The sequence below is a fragment of the Archocentrus centrarchus genome, unplaced genomic scaffold (assembly GCF_007364275.1).
Source record: "Archocentrus centrarchus isolate MPI-CPG fArcCen1 unplaced genomic scaffold, fArcCen1 scaffold_24_ctg1, whole genome shotgun sequence".
Lineage (NCBI taxonomy): Eukaryota > Metazoa > Chordata > Actinopteri > Cichliformes > Cichlidae > Archocentrus > Archocentrus centrarchus.
The window spans coordinates 6,727,647-6,745,687 of NW_022060254.1; positions in this window are offsets into that span (position 1 = coordinate 6,727,647).

An 18,041-nucleotide genomic window follows, 5' to 3' on the forward strand; every position below is an offset into this window, starting at 1 on the left:
TGTTTGACCGTCGTCTCCCTTCCAAGATTTTTGTATTTGTTTTTCCCCTGCTTAAATAAATCCCTTTTAAGTTACGCTGACTTCTGGAGTCCTTCGTGTCAGCCATTCCTCGCCTGTTTCCTCCCCGGCCATGACAGAACGACGCGACCAGACTATGGACCCCGCGGATACCAGGAGCCCCTCCGAGCAAGAGGAAGTGATTTTGGAGCTCATAGATCTCTCCAGGAACATCATTCATGCCACTGATGAACCCCGTCAGATTATTCAGGCAATTTTCTGCTGCAGACTTTTTTCTTCCTCCACTTGGCTCCTCACCCATCCTGACACTGCCTCCCTTGCCCATTCCATAATCATGCTCCGGAAAAACTTACAAGCTAAACTGTATAATATTGGTCGCCCTGTCCAGGGCAAAGACACAACCTTTTTCCTCCAAGCCATCACTAATTCACCTCTCCTGCAGCCGGTCATCTCACCTCCGTCGTCTCCTCCGCACCACTGCAGCTCAGCACCACAGGCGCTGCCTCGCTTTCCGGATCCGCCGTCATCCCTTCAACTCACCTCTCCCACCTCGTCATTTTCATCCTTTCACCCACAGCCCACCGCCTCCCCAGACCTCTCTTGGCTGCCAGATGATGTGGAGATTATTGATTCACCTCTGCTGGTGGACATCCTGGATGCTGAGAATCGTGCTTCCCACTCCAACAGAACGCGAAGGAAGCAGCGCTCCCGGCGTCGCCGTGCTCCTCCCCAGCCACTCTCGCCTCAGTCAGCTGTAGCGCCTGCTCAGTCGCAGTCTTCCCAGTCAGCTGTAGCTCCAGCTCCCCCTCAGTCGCAGTGTTCCAAGTCAGCTGTAGCTCCAGCTCCCCCTCAGTCGCAGTGTTCCAAGTCAGCTGTAGCTCCAGCTCCCCCTCAGTCGCAGTGTTCCAAGTCAGCTGTAGCTCCAGCTTCCCCTCAGTCGCAGTGTTCCAAGTCAGCTGTAGCTCCAGCTCCCCCTCAGTCGCAGTGTTCCATGTCAGCTGTAGCTCCAGCTCCCCCTCAGTCGCAGTGTTCCATGTCAGCTGTAGCTCCAGCTCCCCCTCAGTCGCAGTGTTCCATGTCAGCTGTAGCTCCAGCTCCCCCTCAGTCGCAGTGTTCCATGTCAGCTGTAGCTCCAGCTCCCCCTCAGTCGCAGTGTTCCATGTCAGCTGTAGCTCCAGCTCCTCCTCAGTCGCAGTCCCAGACCCCTCAGTTAGCTCCAGCTCCCTCTGTTCACCCTGCTCCAGCTCCCTTAGCTCCAGCTTCCCCTGCACCTGTACCTGTTCGGCGGGTGGGGGCAGCCACGGACGGGCTGACCTCGGCACTCGCACCTGTTCCGCGGGTGGGGGCGGCCACGGACGGGCTGACCTCGGCACTCGCACCTGTTCCGCGGGTGGGGGGCGGCCACGGACGGGCTGACCTCGGCACTCGCACCTGTTCCGCGGGTGGGGGCGGCCACGGACGGGCTGACCTCGGCACTCGCACCTGTTCCGCGGGTGGGGGCGGCCACGGACGGGCTGACCTCGGCACTCGCACCTGTTCCGCGGGTGGGGGCAGCCACGGACGGGCTGACCTCGGCACTCGCACCTGTTCCGCGGGTGGGGGCAGCCAGGTCCAAGCCTTCGCATCGGTTTTCTGTGTTAGCTGCAGCAGCAGGGTCTCAGTCAGCTCTAGCTCCAGTCGCTCTCCCTCGCCTTCAGTCAGCTCCAGTAACTCTTCCTCGGTCCCCAGTGTCAGCTGTTTCAGTGCCCTCTCAGTCAGTTCCCTCAGCCCCTGTCTTAGTTCCTTCGGTTTTGGTCCCAGTTCCCTCAGCTCCTGCTCCTTCTGTAGCTCCAGTAGTGTCAGCTCCCTCTCAGGCCCCAGTGTCAGCTAGCTCTCGGTCTGTTTCCACGCAGCCAGATCTCCCTAGCTCTCGGTCTGTTTCCACGCAGCCAGATCTCCCTAGCTCTCGGTCTGTTTCCACGCAGCCAGATCTCCCTAGCTCTCGGTCTGTTTCCACGCAGCCAGATCTCCCTAGCTCGCGGTCTGCTTCCACGCAGCCAGATCTCCCTAGCTCGCGGTCTGCTTCCACGCAGCCAGATCTCCCTAGCTCGCGGTCTGCTTCCACGCAGCCAGATCTCCCTAGCTCGCGGTCTGTTTCCACGCAGCCAGATCTCCCTAGCTCGCGGTCTGCTTCCACGCAGCCAGATCTCCCTAGCTCGCGGTCTGTTTCCACGCAGCCAGATCTCCCTAGCTCGCGGTCTGTTTCCACGCAGCCAGATCTCCCTAGCTCGCGGCCTGCTTCCACGCAGCCAGATCTCCCTAGCTCGCGGCCTGCTTCCACGCAGCCAGTCGTCTCGCGGCCTGCTTCCACGCAGCCAGTCGTCTCGCGGCCTGCTTCCACGCAGCCAGTCGTCTCGCGGCCTTCTTCCACGCAGCCAGTCGTCTCGCGGCCTGCTTCCACGCAGCCAGTCGTCTCCCGGCCTGCTTCCACGCAGCCAGTCGTCTCCCGGCCTGCTTCCACGCAGCCAGTCGTCTCCCGGCCTGCTTCCACGCAGCCAGTCGTCTCCCGGCCTGCTTCCACGCAGCCAGTCGTCTCCCGGCCTGCTTCCACGCAGCCAGTCGTCTCCCGGCCTGCTTCCACGCAGCCAGTCGTCTCCCGGCCTGCTTCCACGCAGCCAGTCGTCTCCCGGCCTGCTTCCACGCAGTCCCCTGCACCTCGGCTATTCCCCGAGCAGCCCCTGCTGCTCAATAAAGCAGCAGTGTGCCCTGTTCCGCGGTCCCAGCCTACGCATCCGGTGCCTCACTATGTAGGCCCCGTTCAGCCCATGGGCTCAGCTCAGTCCGAGCCGATGGGGGTCTCCGCTCAGTCCGAGCCAGGGGGTCCCGCTCAGTCCGAGCGCTCCGCGCCAGAGGGTCCCGCTCAGTCTGAGCCGATGGGGGTCTCCGCTCAGTCCGAGCCAGGGGGTCCCGCTCAGTCCGAGCGCTCCGCGCCAGAGGGTCCCGCTCAGTCCGAGCCGATGGGGGTCTCCGCTCAGTCCGAGCGCTCCGCGCCAGAGGGTCCCGCTCAGTCCGAGCCGATGGGGGTCTCCGCTCAGTCCGAGCCAGGGGGTCCCGCTCAGTCCGAGCACTCCGCGCCAGAGGGTCCCGCTCAGTCCGAGCCGATGGGGGTCTCCGCTCAGTCCGAGCGCTCCGCGCACGAGGGTCCCGCTCAGTCCGAGCCGATGGGGGTCTCCGCTCAGTCCGAGCGCTCCGAGCCAGGGGATCCCGCTCAGTCCGAGCCGGTGGGGGTCTCTGCTCAGTCCGAGCGCTCCACGTCACCCGAGGGTTCCCCACCAGAGCCCGGGGTCGCCCTTCTCCGCCGCCGCATGCCCCGCGGTCGGCCTCCAGTGTCTGCTCCCCGTCGCCGCCGCCGCATGCCCCGCGGTCGGCCTCCAGTGACCCCTCCTCGTCGCCGCCGCCGCTGGGAGCGCGGTCGGCCTCCAGTGACCCCTCCTCGTCGCCGCCGCCACTGGGAGCGCGGTCGGCCTCCAGTGACCCCTCCTCGTCGCCGCCGCATGCCGCGCGGTCGGCCTCCAGTGTCTTCTCCTCGTCTCCGCCGCCGCCGCTGGAAGCGCGGTCAGCCTCCGGTGCCTGCTCCCCGTCGCCGCCGCCGCTGGGAGCGCGGTCGGCCTCCAGTGACTCCTCCTCGTCGTCGCCGCCGCCGCTGGGAGCGCGGTCGGCCTCCAGTGACTCCTCCTCGTCGTCGCCGCCGCCGCTGGGAGCGCGGTCGGCCTCCAGTGACTCCTACTCGTCGTCGCCGCCGCCGCTGGGAGCGCGGTCGGCCTCCAGTGACTCCTCCTCGTCGTCGCCGCCGCCGCTGGGAGCGCGGTCGGCCTCCAGTGACTCCTCGTCGTCGCCGCCGCCGCTGGGAGCGCGGTCGGCCTCCAGTGACTCCTCCTCGTCGTCGCCGCTGGGAGCGCGGTCGGCCTCCAGTGACTCCCCCTCGTCGTCGCCGCCGCCGCTGGGAGCGCGGTCGGCCTCCAGTGATTCCTTCTCGTCCTCGCCGCCGCCGCCGCTGGGAGCGCGGTCGGCCTCCCTCGTTGGGACTTTGCTTTGTGGCCCCTTGGCCTCTGCGGCCTCCTGAACTGTGTGTTTTTTGTTTTGGATTTCCCACTGACTCCCCTGAACTGTGGACTGTTTTTTCCCCTGCTGTTTTTGTTTTGTCATAGCTCCTGGACTGTTCCTTGTTTCGACCCCCTGTTTTGGACATTGGAGCTCTCCGGCCTTGTGCCGTCGCTTTTTGTTTCATCCGGTTGTTTTTTTTGTTTTCTCATCCCCGTGTTTTTGCTCTGGTTTTTGGACTGTATTCAGCTTGTGCCATTGCTTTTCTTTGTTCGGTTCCTTGTGCTTATTGTTTTTTGCCCTTGTGCTCTACCCTTGCTCCAGTGCTTCCTTGTGTTTTTGGGTTTGTTCCTGACTTTGTTTGCTCCCTGTCTGTTTTTGTTTCGGGCCCTCCTTCCTGGTCCCCCGCCTCCCGCCCTGGTCTGGTTTTGTTTCTTGTTTTGGCCGTCGGGAGCCGGCCTTTGAGGGGGGGGTACTGTCATGTCCTGGGCCGTTGGCCCAGCGGTTTGTGTTAGTTTATTTCCTGAGTGTGTCCTCCCAGTAGGTTGATGTCTTGTGTTTCCTAGTGTTGTGATATGTCTGCGTCTCTGTCCTGAGTCTGTGCCTGTTGTTTAGTCAGTATGTTCCTTGGTTTGTCACTTCCTGTTTATTTTGACAGTCTGGTTTTCCTGTGCTTTGTGTTCAGCTTTGCTTCCCCTGTGTAATTAGTTTCATTTGCCTCACCTGTTGTTCCCTGCTGTTTCCTCTTGCCCTGATTACCCAGTGTGTATTTAAGCCCTCAGTTTCCATGTGTTCCTTGTCGCGTCGTTGATGTTGTGTGCCCGTGTGTTCCCTGTGTTTGACCGTCGTCTCCCTTCCAAGATTTTTGTATTTGTTTTTCCCCTGCTTAAATAAATCCCTTTTAAGTTACGCTGACTTCTGGAGTCCTTCGTGTCAGCCATTCCTCGCCTGTTTCCTCCCCGGCCATGACAAGCAGAGATGATGTTTCTGTGACAGGCTGCTGGTAACAAAGAGCCTAAAGAGCCCATTTAACACTGCTTCTTTGCTCAGCTGTCTGTGATAGAAAGACACAACACTGGTTCATCACTTGGGTTAGACGCTTCTTTATGTTTCAGTGATTCATAAATCAGTGTGGAGTAGCTCAAACAAACTAACATGCAGCCAATGTTAGAAGGACCTTCAGAAAGTCTGGAAAACTATTGCTGAAGACTACTTTAAAAATTACAAGAAGGTCCTGGAAGCAAAACATAAAGAAATGAGGGGTGGCTCATGACTTTTCCACAGTACTTTCTGGTTTTCTGGCTCTGAGTTCATTTCTGTGGAGGTGGAAATAGAAGAACTCTGTGGCTTCTTTCTCTCTGTCTCTCTCACATATGCAGCTCTGCTGTTCTGCTCTTCTTCATTAGAGCCAACACAAGTTTTATTTATTACTTTTATTGGGAAAAAGTTGAAATGTGAAATGTATTTGTAATTGAGGTCTTCATGATGTTTTTAATGGTAGAATACACACAGATATTTATGTCAAAGAATGCATTCACATTAAAAAGGTTTAACATGTTTGGTTTTGTAGGTTTATGTTGGCAGTCTCTCAGCTGGTACTGCTGAAGGTCTGCCTGGGAACAAATGTTCATTACTGTGGCCGGTGATGCTCCCTCTGACACTGAGGCTTCAGACTTGATAGGTGAAGCAGTTTGCCGGAGCTTGCTTCAGCTGACGTCACTGACAACGCTCCAACCACTTCACTGCTTCATTCAGACTGAATCAGCTGACTGGGTTGATTTACCAGGAGGAGCTTTGAAACTTTGGTCATACTTAGAGTATTTAAGACGACTGAAACGCTGTTTCACATCTTCTACCCAACCTGCTCTGGGCCAGTAACAACTGGTTTGTGTGAATGTCAGACTTTTAATAACAGATCCATCAAAGTTTTCCTAAGTGTGGGAATATTTTGATTTGGTGCTGCTGAATAAGGTAAAATAAGTTCAGTATTCTTTCCAGTTATATTGGAAACATGTGCAGATAGGACGAGCATGGAAAAAGAAAAATGTTGATGCTTAAACCACATCAAGAGCCCCAAAAATGATGAGGTTATAGCTCTGATCTCTCATCCGCCAGGCAAAGGAATCCGGTTTTGAAATCGGAGCATTAATAAACTACTTTATGATCAAGAAAACATGATGACACTAAGTCAGTTTTAATTTGAAACAAAATTATGCATCCACCTTTAAATTGGTGTCCAAATGTCTGATCAGCAGCCAGTGAACTCGGAGAACGTTGCTGGCTGAAGACGCGGCAGTGATCACTACACACCTGTTCAGTGTTTATTCAAATATAATACTCATAGTGCCACATCATTCAAGAGGTGCTTTTCTTTCAGTGAATGTTCACTGAATGTCAGAGATGTGAAGTAACAAAATATTTGACTGTGTTTCTTGTACTTAGGTAGATTTTTTAGGTATCTGTTCTTTACTTGAGTATTTATTTTTCTGACTACTTTTTACGTTTACTCTCTACATTTTTACACAAGTATCTGTACTTTCTACTTCTTACATTTTAAAATGTATTCATTTCTTTAAGTTTGACACATCTGAGGAAAATTTGCATTTCTGGTCAGTGCGTCAAACATCAAATGATCTGAGCCTAAACGGAGGGATAATAACATATAAGAGACAATCGTACTGGTGTATCCTCGGAGCTTATTGCATCCAAAGAAATTAAAGAGGCAACACCGTATAATAAATGTATGTAACACATGTATGTAATTTGCTATAATCAGGGATTATAGTGGGCTGATGTCCATAAGTTGTGCTCGCGGTAATTCAGCATTTAGTTAGTACTACAGAAGAGGAGCGAGCATAAAGGGAGTAACGTGCAGAAGGTAATTTTAAATGCAACGTTTCTAAATGCTCAACAAATATCAGCACAAAAAGTGTCCGCAGTTTGTCACACAGTGTGTCCGCTAGCTAAAGGAACAGCTGCTGTATTTCAGGGAGAGCAAAGGACGAGCGATAACTTCACTCAGATGGAGAAAGATGTAAGAAAGAGGACAGAGAGAGCAGCAGGTCAGCTGATCACAGCCTGCACACCAACATCATTTACTGCAGCTCACAACAGAAAGTTGTGATTCTTCTCCCCATGCAGAGCCACTACAGCTGATCTTAGGGTTCCTCCACCTCCACCTGGTTTTTCCTGAGGACACAGAGGAAGTGAAGCCACTGCTGAGCCTACTTAAATAGGGCCTTGGTGTTTTGAGTCAAGGAGAGATCAGCTGAGATGTGGGTGCCGAGGAACCTGAAGGTGGTGACAGTTTCTACATGTTCACCATTTATTTCAAGTGGGGTGTGGTCTTGTTGGTGCTTCCTGTAGTCCATTATCAGTCCTTTGGTTTTTAAAGCATTCAGTGTCAGATTGTTCACTGAGCACCAGTGTGACAGTTTTCCTACCTCAGCCCTGAATGCTGTCTCATCCCCTCCTGAGATGAGCCCAACCACGGTGGTGTCATCTGCATATTTGATGATGATGATGTTGGTTGGGTGGCCTGCAGTGACGTGCGGTAAGGGTCGTGACTGGTGAGGCACTGACGTCATCACATCAGATTTACAAACATATAGCTTATTCACCATTTGATTGGCAACAGTTGTTTTGTTTAACATTAACATAGTCTGAAGCAAACCTTTTAGCTCCGGTGTTGGTCTTCCTTTAATTATTATCTTCTGCTTCGATTGAAAGTCCAGTTTAGAAAATTCTTTCAGTTGAGTTATGTAATCTTCCATGTTGAACATAAGGCCAAGCAACAGGAAAACTAACTGGCCTTGCTAACTGTTTATGGTAGCTTGCCGCCGAGGAGTCGTAGAGTCCCTGGGATCACCAGCGCCCCCTACCATGAGGCACGAGAACTGCGTGCCTCACCTAGTGTCTCTTCGCAGCAGTTTCATGATCGCTCAACACAAGAATGCATTACACACACATACAGTTGTTAATGAAAAAAAAAAAAAAAAAACTGTGCATTATATACACCAGCTAAAATATGGAAATTTAGTTCATATAGTAAAAGTGTTAGAACATTTTAATAGCCACATGCAAAGGGAAAGTAATCCGGTCTCACTGCATAGCATGCCAGCACAGTTAGTAGTCATTGGCAATGACTATACTGAGCCGCACCACGGATTGCGCAATCCGTGGTGCGGCTCGCCGGGCTGGTGCCTCACCGTTCGTCTCTTAGTATTTGACCGGCAAATGCGAAAATTCAGCGATTTTGAAAAAACTAATCTAAAAATGGTGTAGTTAAATGGAAAAGAACTTTAAAATACAAATCACTGAATGAATATAACCATTTAATTTATTTTTTAATTTTATATTTCCACGATGACAGGTGAGGCCGTGCCTCACCTGCCTCCCCTGACTGCACGTCACTGGTGGCCTGGATGCCCCTCCACATCTGTCGGGAGTTGTTGTCCATCAAATAGCTTTCTATCTTCTTCCTGTAGTCCTCCTTTGCCTTTTGGATGCCTTTCCTTAAGTTGCTTCTGGCCATGCTGTACAGTGAGAGGTCGTTTGTCCCGAAGGCTGAATCTCGCTCTTTGATCAGGGCCTGGATTTCAATCGTCATCCACAGTTTCCTATTTGGGAAGACTTGGATGTGTTTGTTTACTGTCACGTTCTCTATATAGCACTGTATATAGAAAAGGACAGTCTCAGTGTGTATATCCAGGGCCTGGTACTCAAAGATCTCCCATTTCGTGCTGGCGAAACATTCCTGTAGCTGAGTGAGAGCATCCTCGAGCCAGGTTTTGATGACCTGTGTTGTTGGTTTAGTTTGTCTTCTGAGGGGGGTGTAAGCTGCGATGAGGAGTAGGGAGAGGTGGTCGGATTGTCCTAGGTGGGGGAGGGGAGTCCCTCTGAAGCATGCTTGATATTGGTATAAACATGATCAAGTGTCTTTTCCCCTTCTAGTTGGACACTTGACATGCTGGTGGAATTTAGGGAGTACAGTTTTTAGGTGTGCTTGGTTGAAGTCTCCTGTGATTATGTGGACGCCTTCTGGATGGACTCTCTGTTGTTTGTTTATCATGTGTTGAAGCTGGCTTAGCGCTGTGGGGGAATGTAATCTCCATGACTACTGTTAGCTCCCGAAGCAGATAGAACGGTCTGCACTGTACAGACATGACCTCTAGATCTGGCGAGCACTGGCTGTCTATTATTCTGCTGTTTGAGCACCAGTCTTCAAGGACATAAATGCATAGACCCCCTCCTCTGGTCCCTCCTCTGCACCTGCAATTTCATTATATGTGACATATAATGACAGTAAAGCTTTTCTGATTCTGATTCAGCCTGAAGACTCTGCAGTGAGACAGCTCCCTGACCCTGATCTCCCTCAGAGCTTCAAGCTTCTAATTTTTAATGTTTAGTTATATTAATATGATTAATTTATGCGTTTGTTGTTGTTTTAATCCATAACTCAGACTGTTGTTTCTAAATGAAGCCAAGACAAAGTGGCAGGTATAAAATGATTCATTTATTCTGTTCCATCAAAATACAACAATTCATTTTAAGCTGTGACTGATTTTGATTGACAGACAATCTTAAAAGAATAAAACATGAAAATCAGCAGCATGCTGATGATGACGAGCTTCAAATACATCAAGAAAGGCGGTAATGCTGCAGCTAACACTGATCCTTCAGTATTTCACTGATGAACAAAGATACAAACTACATACAATGACTGTGGTATCAACACTGTTGGAGATCAAAGCATTTATTGATTAGTAATCATTCAAAAATCAGAGCTGTGTCTCTCTGTATTCACACATTCCAGCTGCCAGTTCAGGAACTATCAGGAACTTTCTTAAATCTGCATGAACCACGTGAAGGTCCTGCTCATCAAACTCTTACTCAGTAACTCTGCCTAAACCTAACCAGGTACTCAGAAGGCATGCTCAGTGGTGACATCTGCAGTGATGTCATCATACTCGTCACCCAATTCCTGACTTTCTCCACCTTGATGGGTCATCTCCATGGAGGTGGCTGATCTGTTTGGCGTATTCCTGCTCCAGCAGATGGACAGCAGCAGACCAGTAGAAATGCAGTATAGGAAAAATACCACTAGATGGCAGAATAACCTGAGCACAGGAGGAGAAAGTGCACCTGCAGGAGGAGCAAACACAGAGGAGGAGGAGTCAGGAGGAGAACTCTGTGTTCCTGATCTCTTTCAGTGTGTTCTGCAGCTGTTCTGACTGGATGCAGCTGAACATCCTGGTGTTTCTGACATACTGTGTTGGACAGAATGAAGATTTCTCTGACTGAGTCAGTACTATGGTGGCATGAGGGATGAACCTGAAGCACTGACCTTTGACCTTCAGCTGAATATCTTTGCGGCTCATATCCTGTCCATGGCTGTGGACGGTGCAGGTGTAGGTTCCACTGTCAGAGCCTGTAGGGTTCCTCAGAGTGAGGCTGAGGTCTCCAGTCTGCAGAGCGTCAGCTCTCATTGATGTTCGGTTGGTGTAACGCTGGCTTTGGTTTCTAAGATCATCGCCGCTCTGCAGACGCACGTGGACTGTTGAGGGCTTCGAGTCACTGTGGTCCCACACCACTGCTGAATCAGAGAACACTGGAACCTGACAGAGCAGCAGGACAGACGCCTCCCCTTCATACACCTCCACCACTGAGGCATGCTGGGAAACTGAGGGGAGAAACCAGCTCATCAATGAAGAAACTTTACGATACAATAATATGAATTAATGAGAACTGTGTCAGAAATCATGAACCAGTGGCGGGGTGCCGGGTCAAGACAGGTGGGGGCACGGATGACCTGAGAGAAAAGTCACGTGGAACAAATGTTGTAAATCAGATCAATTCACAAATTCTCCACCATCACCATCTTTTGTGACACCACTTCTTCAGACCTCGCTTCGCTATCATCCGGCTGAAATTCAGTCATAACTAAAGTTTATTTTAACAAACTCCGTGGTCAGAGATGCAATAATGATATTTAAGGTGGACTGACTTATTCACAATGACCTGAACAACATGCTTAGAACACTTTCTACCTTAAAAACTGTTTGGTAGCTGCTGGTTATATTCAGCATGAATTCAGTTTTCCTTTATGTTAAATATAACTGTTTGATAAGTGTAATCAGCAGCATTTGATCCGGTTCTGTTAAACGTCCTGAATTACAGACTCAGCATTTCCTGAATCTGTCGTTTCAGTCAAACACAGCAGTTTCCTCAGTTCATCAACATCACACTGAAGTGATGTAGAGAAAAACTGAAGGAGCTGAAACAAGATTGGAGAGCAATGAAGAGCCAACAGGAAGTGATGTGAATAACCAGCCAGTGACCGGCTGCTTTACTTCACTTGTAGTTTAAAGTGACCATCCTTTAAACTACAAGCTGCACATGTCCAGTTCTTTATATTCACAGGTAATTTAGAGTCACCAGTTAACCTAATTTGAAGGTTTTTGGACTGAGGGAGGGTGTGGAAGAAACTGGAGAGAACCCACACAGACAAGGAGAACATGAAAGCACACAAAGAACCAGCCGGGGATCAAACAAGGAAACAATGCAACCACTACACCATCATAACACCGCCCTTTCAGACTGAAACAGATCAGCATTAGCTAACAGAACAAACTCTTCAGGTGTCACATGGTTTTCCACCTTCCATCAACTCACCTGTCAGAGCAGACAGCAGCAGCACACACACACCTGCAACAGGAGGACAGAGGTCACTGAAGGGCAGAGGTCACTGAAGGCCTCTCAATGATCCCTCCCACCCATCACCAGTGTGCACATTCGGGCTAAGAAACAGTTTCTAATCTTGAGCCATTAGAGCACTAAATGACCTCTGACCTGGGCATTTACTCTGTCAGTGTCTCCATCATGAGCAATACCATCTCCATGGTTACAACTCTGTGCAATACTCATCTTTATGTGGCACCTTGATGTCGATGTAGGTAGAGATATGGATGCCCCCATTTAATTTTTACTCTACAACAAGAACACATATAATTGGTACAACTATTGTATTAGTCTTTTTTACTATCAAATCGTCTAAATGTGAGTTTTGAGTTTGATGCATAGTTCTACCAGCAGGGGGTACTCGGGTGCCTAACACATTAGCAGCTGACACCCAGAATAAGGCTAGTCAGTTGTAATGGCAGACGTTACACCAAGTGCGCTCCGACAATAAAATTCCTTCTTTATTTCTTTGGGTGAGATGGTTGTGAACAACACTTAAATGATAGAAACTAGTAATGATAGACCATAAATGCCCAGGAGTGTTGGACACATCAAGCTAAAGAGTAAATTGTTAGGTTTGTGACTGCAGGAGACCTGAGTTTGTCACTAGCAGAGGAACTTAACTGTTTCTTTGCTCGCTTTGAGACACCTCAGGACCACCCATCTGCCACTTGGAGCAGTAGCAGAGCTACGCTCGCATGCTCTTTGTGGATTACAGCTCAGCCCAGGGCCTCCCCCCCTCTCACACCAACCGGCCCCAGACTGTGAGACTTGGCCCCCATCTCTCCTCCACCCACACACTGAGCACTGGCTCCCCACAGGGCTGTGTGCTGAGCCCCCTCCTGTACTGCCTCTACAATTATTCTGGTTCTCTTATTTACTTACCTCACTACTCCACCAGCAATTATACCATCCAATCCTGGGCTGTCGCCACAGAAGCAAAACAAAACCATGGCAAGTTGTGCCAAGTTGAGTCGACCCGCACCCAGTAGGTTCTAATGGAAATTACTGTCACGCCCACTTATTCAGTGGATCAGCTCCCACCAGGAAGTATTGGATCAGCTTGTAGATGCCCTTACAAGGCCTCCTGTGCTCAGGTAGCCTTATATCACCCAGCCTTTCATTTTACACTGCGCTGCTTCACAAGTTGGTTTGGGCATTGTGCTATACCAGCAATAGCAAGGGAAGATGAGAGTGATAGGCTATGGCTCCAACGTCCTAAGTTCAGCTGAGAAAAAGCAGCGCCTGCTCTCTCGCCAATTAGAGCATTTGAAGTGGGCCATTTGTGAACACTTCCGGGAATACTTATACCATGCCCCATCTTTCGTGGTATATACTGACAACAACCCACTGATATATGTGCTCACTACTGCAAAACTCAATGCCATGGGCTGCAGATGGGTTGCAGAGCTGGCTGATTATCACTTCACCATATGGTATCATCCAGGCAAGAGCAACACAGATGCAGATGGGCTGTCACGGATTCCGCTGGACATACACAACTACGTGAGTCGCTTTATGGTGGAGGTCAGTCAAGAAGTACTAAGTGCATCCATAGAAGTGGTGGCACTAGAACAGAATGACCCTTGCCAAGGCATTGGAGTGATCCAGGCCAGTACTCTTGAGTTGGTAAAAGACCATAACAGTAATCAGCCTTTTACTCCAGAACAGAACAGAGGAAAATGAAGTCCTGGCAAGAGTTCCCTAGTACAAGTCCCAGAACAAAAGCCTGAGGAGAACTGAGGTAAAGGCAGGACCGCCTGCTGTAGCTGCACTACTTAATTCAATTCAATTCAATTCAATTCAATTTTATTTATATAGCGCCAAATCACAACAAACTGTCGCCTCAAGGCGCTTTGTATTGTGGGTAAAGACCCTACAATAATACAGAGAAAACCCAACAGTCAAAACGACCCCCTATGAGCAAGCACTTGGCGACAGTGGGAAGGAAAAACTCCCTTTTAACAGGAAGAAACCTCCAGCAGAACCAGGCTCAGGGAGGGGCAGTCATCTGCCGCGACCGGTTGGGCTGAGGGGAGAGAAAGACATGCTGTGGAAGAGAGCCAGAGATTAATATCAATTAATGATTAAATGCAGAGTGGAGTATAAACAAAGTAAATAAGGTGAATGAGAAACAGTGCATTATGTGAACCCCCCAGCAGACTAGGCCTATAGCAGCATAACTAAGGGATGGTTCAGGGTCACCTGATCCAGCCCTAACTATAAGCTTTATCATAAAGGAAAGTTTTAAGCCTAATCTTAAAAATAGAGAGGGTGTCTGTCTCCCGAATCCAAGCTGGAAGCTGGTTCCACAGAAGAGGCGCCTGAAAGCTGAAGGCTCTGCCTCCCATTCTACTCTTAAGTATCCTAGGAACCACAAGAAAGCCAGCAGTCTGAGAGCGAAGAGCTCTATTGGGGTGATATGGGACTATGAGGTCTTTGAGATAAGATGGGGCCTGATTATTCAAGACCTTCTATGTGAGGAGAAGAATTTTAAATTCTATTCTAGATTTAACAGGGAGCCAATGAAGAGAAGCCAATATGGGAGAAATCTGCTCTCTCTTTCTAGTCCCTGTCAGTACTCTAGCTGCAGCATTTTGGATCAGCTGAAGGCTTTTCAGGAAGCTTTTAGGACAGCCTGATAATAATGAATTACAATAATCCAGCCTAGAAGTAATAAATGCATGAATGAGCTTTTCAGCATCACTCTGAGAAAGGATGTTTCTAATTTTAGAAATATTGCGCAAATGCAAAAAAGCGGTCCTACATATTTGTTTAATATGTGCATTGAAGGACATATCCTGGTCAAAAATGACTCCAAGATTTCTCACAGTGTTACTGGAGGCCAAAGTAATGCCATCCAGAGTAAGTATCTGGTTAGACACCATGTTTCTAAGATTTGTGGGGCCGAGAACAAGAATTTCAGTTTTATCTGAATTTAGAAGCAGGAAATTAGAGGTCATCCAGGCCTTAATATCTTTAAGACATTCCTGCAGTTTAACTAATTGATGTGTGTCATCTGGCTTCATTGATAGGTAAAGCTGAGTATCATCTGCATAACAATGAAAATTGATGCAGTGCTTTCTAATAATACTGCCTAAGGGAAGCATGTATAATGTAAATAAAATTGGTCCTAGCACAGAACCCTGTGGAACTCCATAATTAACCTTACTGTCTGAAGAAGACTCCCCATTTACATGAACAAATTGGAGTCTATGAGATAAATATGATTCAAACCACTGCAGTGCAGTACCTTTAATACCTATAGCAAGCTCTAATCTCTGTAATAAAATGTTATGGTCAACAGTATCAAAAGCTGCACTGAGGTCCAACAGGACAAGAACAGAGATGAGTCCACTGTCAGAGGCTGTAAGAAGATCATTTGTAACCTTCACTAATGCTGTTTCTGTACTGTGATGAATTCTGAAACCTGACTGAAACTCTTCAAATAAACCGTTCCTCTGCAGATGATCAGTTAGCTGTTTTACAACTACTCTTTCAAGAATCTTTGAGAGAAAAGGAAGGTTGGAGATTGGCCTATAATTAGCTAAGACAGCTGGGTCAAGTGATGGCTTTTTAAGCAGAGGTTTAATTACAGCCACCTTGAAGGTCTGTGGTACATAGCCAACTAATAAAGCAATGGTTAAAACTTCAGGTAGACTGGGGTGGTGTCCTGCGCTGCAGTTCTGCTCATCTAGAGCGGCTGCTGATCTCCAAACCTTATTGTCCACTGGTCTTTAAGGAACTGCACAAAGAAATGGGCCACCTAGGAGTGGAAAGGTAATTAGACCTCATTCAAGAAACGTACTACTGCCCTCAGATGAACTCTTTGTCACAGAAGAATGTGAATGCCTCAAGAAGAAGAAGCCAAGCACACCTCTGACATCAATCCAGACTACCTACCCATTCCTGCTTGTGTCTATAGAATTCCTCCACTTTGGAAAAAGTGCAAGCATGGCTATGAGTACATTTTGGTCATCATGGATTGCTTCATGAGGTTTGCCCAGGTCTATGCTACAAAGAACAAGCAGCTAGAACGGTCACCGACAAACTCTTCAACAACTTTGTGCTCAAGTTTGGTTTCCCAACCAAATTGCATCACAACTTGGGCAAAGATTTGACAACAAGCTCATATAATGGTTAAAGGACCTGTTAGGCATCCAGGGCTCACATACGACACCCTACCATCCACAGGGTAATGGTCAGGTGGAAAGATTCAATCGAACTCTATTGTCTATGCTACATACTCTGGAGGAAAAGGAGAAAGATGATTGGAAACAGTAGCTGGCTAAAGTTGCTCATGTGTACAATTGTGGAAAGAGCTAGTCAGTAGGTTATGCACCCTATCGCCTCATTTTCGGATGTTCCCCATGCTTCCCTATTGATCTGCTGTTTAATCTGAAGAAGGATGAAGCCCATGTAGATTATGATGAGTATGTTGATTGCTGGAAGAAGAGAATTCTATGCAATTGCTGCTAGGACTGCTAACAAGGAGGCAGGTTGAGGAAAAGCCAATTATGACAAGAAAGTTCAAGGGAGAGATGGCCAACCCGGTGACACAATGCTCCAATGGAACCTCACTTTCAGGGGGGGCCCTGGGAAGATCCAGTCCTACTGGGAGAACCAAGTGAAGGAGAGTAAAGCTGATGACAGCCCTGTGTACCAGGTCAGTCTGGAAAATGGTAAAGGATGTGATTGTCATGGTCCTGGGCCAGTGGCCCAGTGTTTTGAGTTTCTTTTTGTGTAGTCCTGTTTTGTTTCGCGTTTCAGGTTGTTCTTGGGTCTGCTTATGGTTTAGTTTATTTGCATTTCTGATTTCCCTGTGTTCTCGTGATCCTGTGACTGTTTGTTATCCCTCCCGTGTGTCAAATCTGGATTTCTGTTTTCATCTAGTTTCCTGTTTTACTTTGACAGTTCTTTCCCCTTGTGCTTTGTGTTTAGTTTTACTTCCCTTTTTCATCTGTGTAATTAGTTTCAGCTGTGCCCTCATCTGTTGCTTGTTCCCTAATTACCCTGCTGTGTATTTATAGTCTCAGTGTTGTGTAGTTCTTGGTTTGAGTCCTCGTCAATTTAACATCTAGGCTGATGTTTCCTGCTGTAATACCTTTGTATTTCAAGTTTCAAGTTTCCTTGTTCAGCTGGCTCCTGACCAGCTATTTGAATTTAAGTATTTACAGCTGTCGCCTGGTGTCCTGCATTGGGGTCCTCCATGCCTTGCCTGTTGCAGCTGTGACAGGGATAAGGTAGTGAACAGGAACCTCCTACTCCGCTATGACTTCCTACCCCTTGAAACCGTGCCAGTGAAGACTGCTCATCTGCAGAGAGACTCTCAGAATGTCACACAGAGAAGGTCATGACCAGCACATGGAACATAGCAGCAGCCAGAGAACAGTGAGACCAACAATGACAACTACAGTGGTACCTATCAGAGGTACCTCAGACCTGTTCCAGGAAGATCACGCAGCCCCTTGGTGGAACCCTTCCAGCCTCAACAAAGTCATCAGGAGGCAGAGGAGTTGCCACCGCAGAGTGACAAGGATGCATCTGTGCAGATCGGAGTCCCTGAACCTGACCTCGAAAGGCTGGGTAGTGGTGAGTATGAGAAAGATGTTCCAGCTGGTCAACAGTCACGACAGCAGCCAATGATACTGAGTTATGTCACTTTAGGTCAGCCGACTTTTGTTCAAAGAGACTGTAAGGTAATTAAAACTCAGACTACCGAGACAAGGGCCTTTTGGAGACCCTGGTCTGTTGAAGTGTGTTAAACACATTATTGACTTTGTGATTTGAACAGAAACGTCAGGACACAGTTAATTTTGTCGGGGAGAGTGTGGCACCTTGATGTAGATGGAGGTAAAGAAATAGATGCCCCCATTTAATTTTTACTCTACAAAAAGGACACGTGTTTGGTACAACTACTGTGTTAGTCTATTTTATCATCAAATCATCTGAATGTGTGTTTTGAGTTTGATACATAGTTCTGCCAGCAGGGGGTGCTTGGTGCCTAACGCATTAGCAGCTGACACCCAGAAGAAGGCTAGTCAGTTGTAATGGCAGATTTTACATAGAGTGCTCCGACAATAAAATTCTTTCTTCATTTCCACAGTTTCTGGAAAAATAAATATGTTGCACATGATCTGACTAGGCCAAGTAAATAGGCTGACTTTTTCTATCTGTGCTACATTTATAACTCTGTGCAAGGG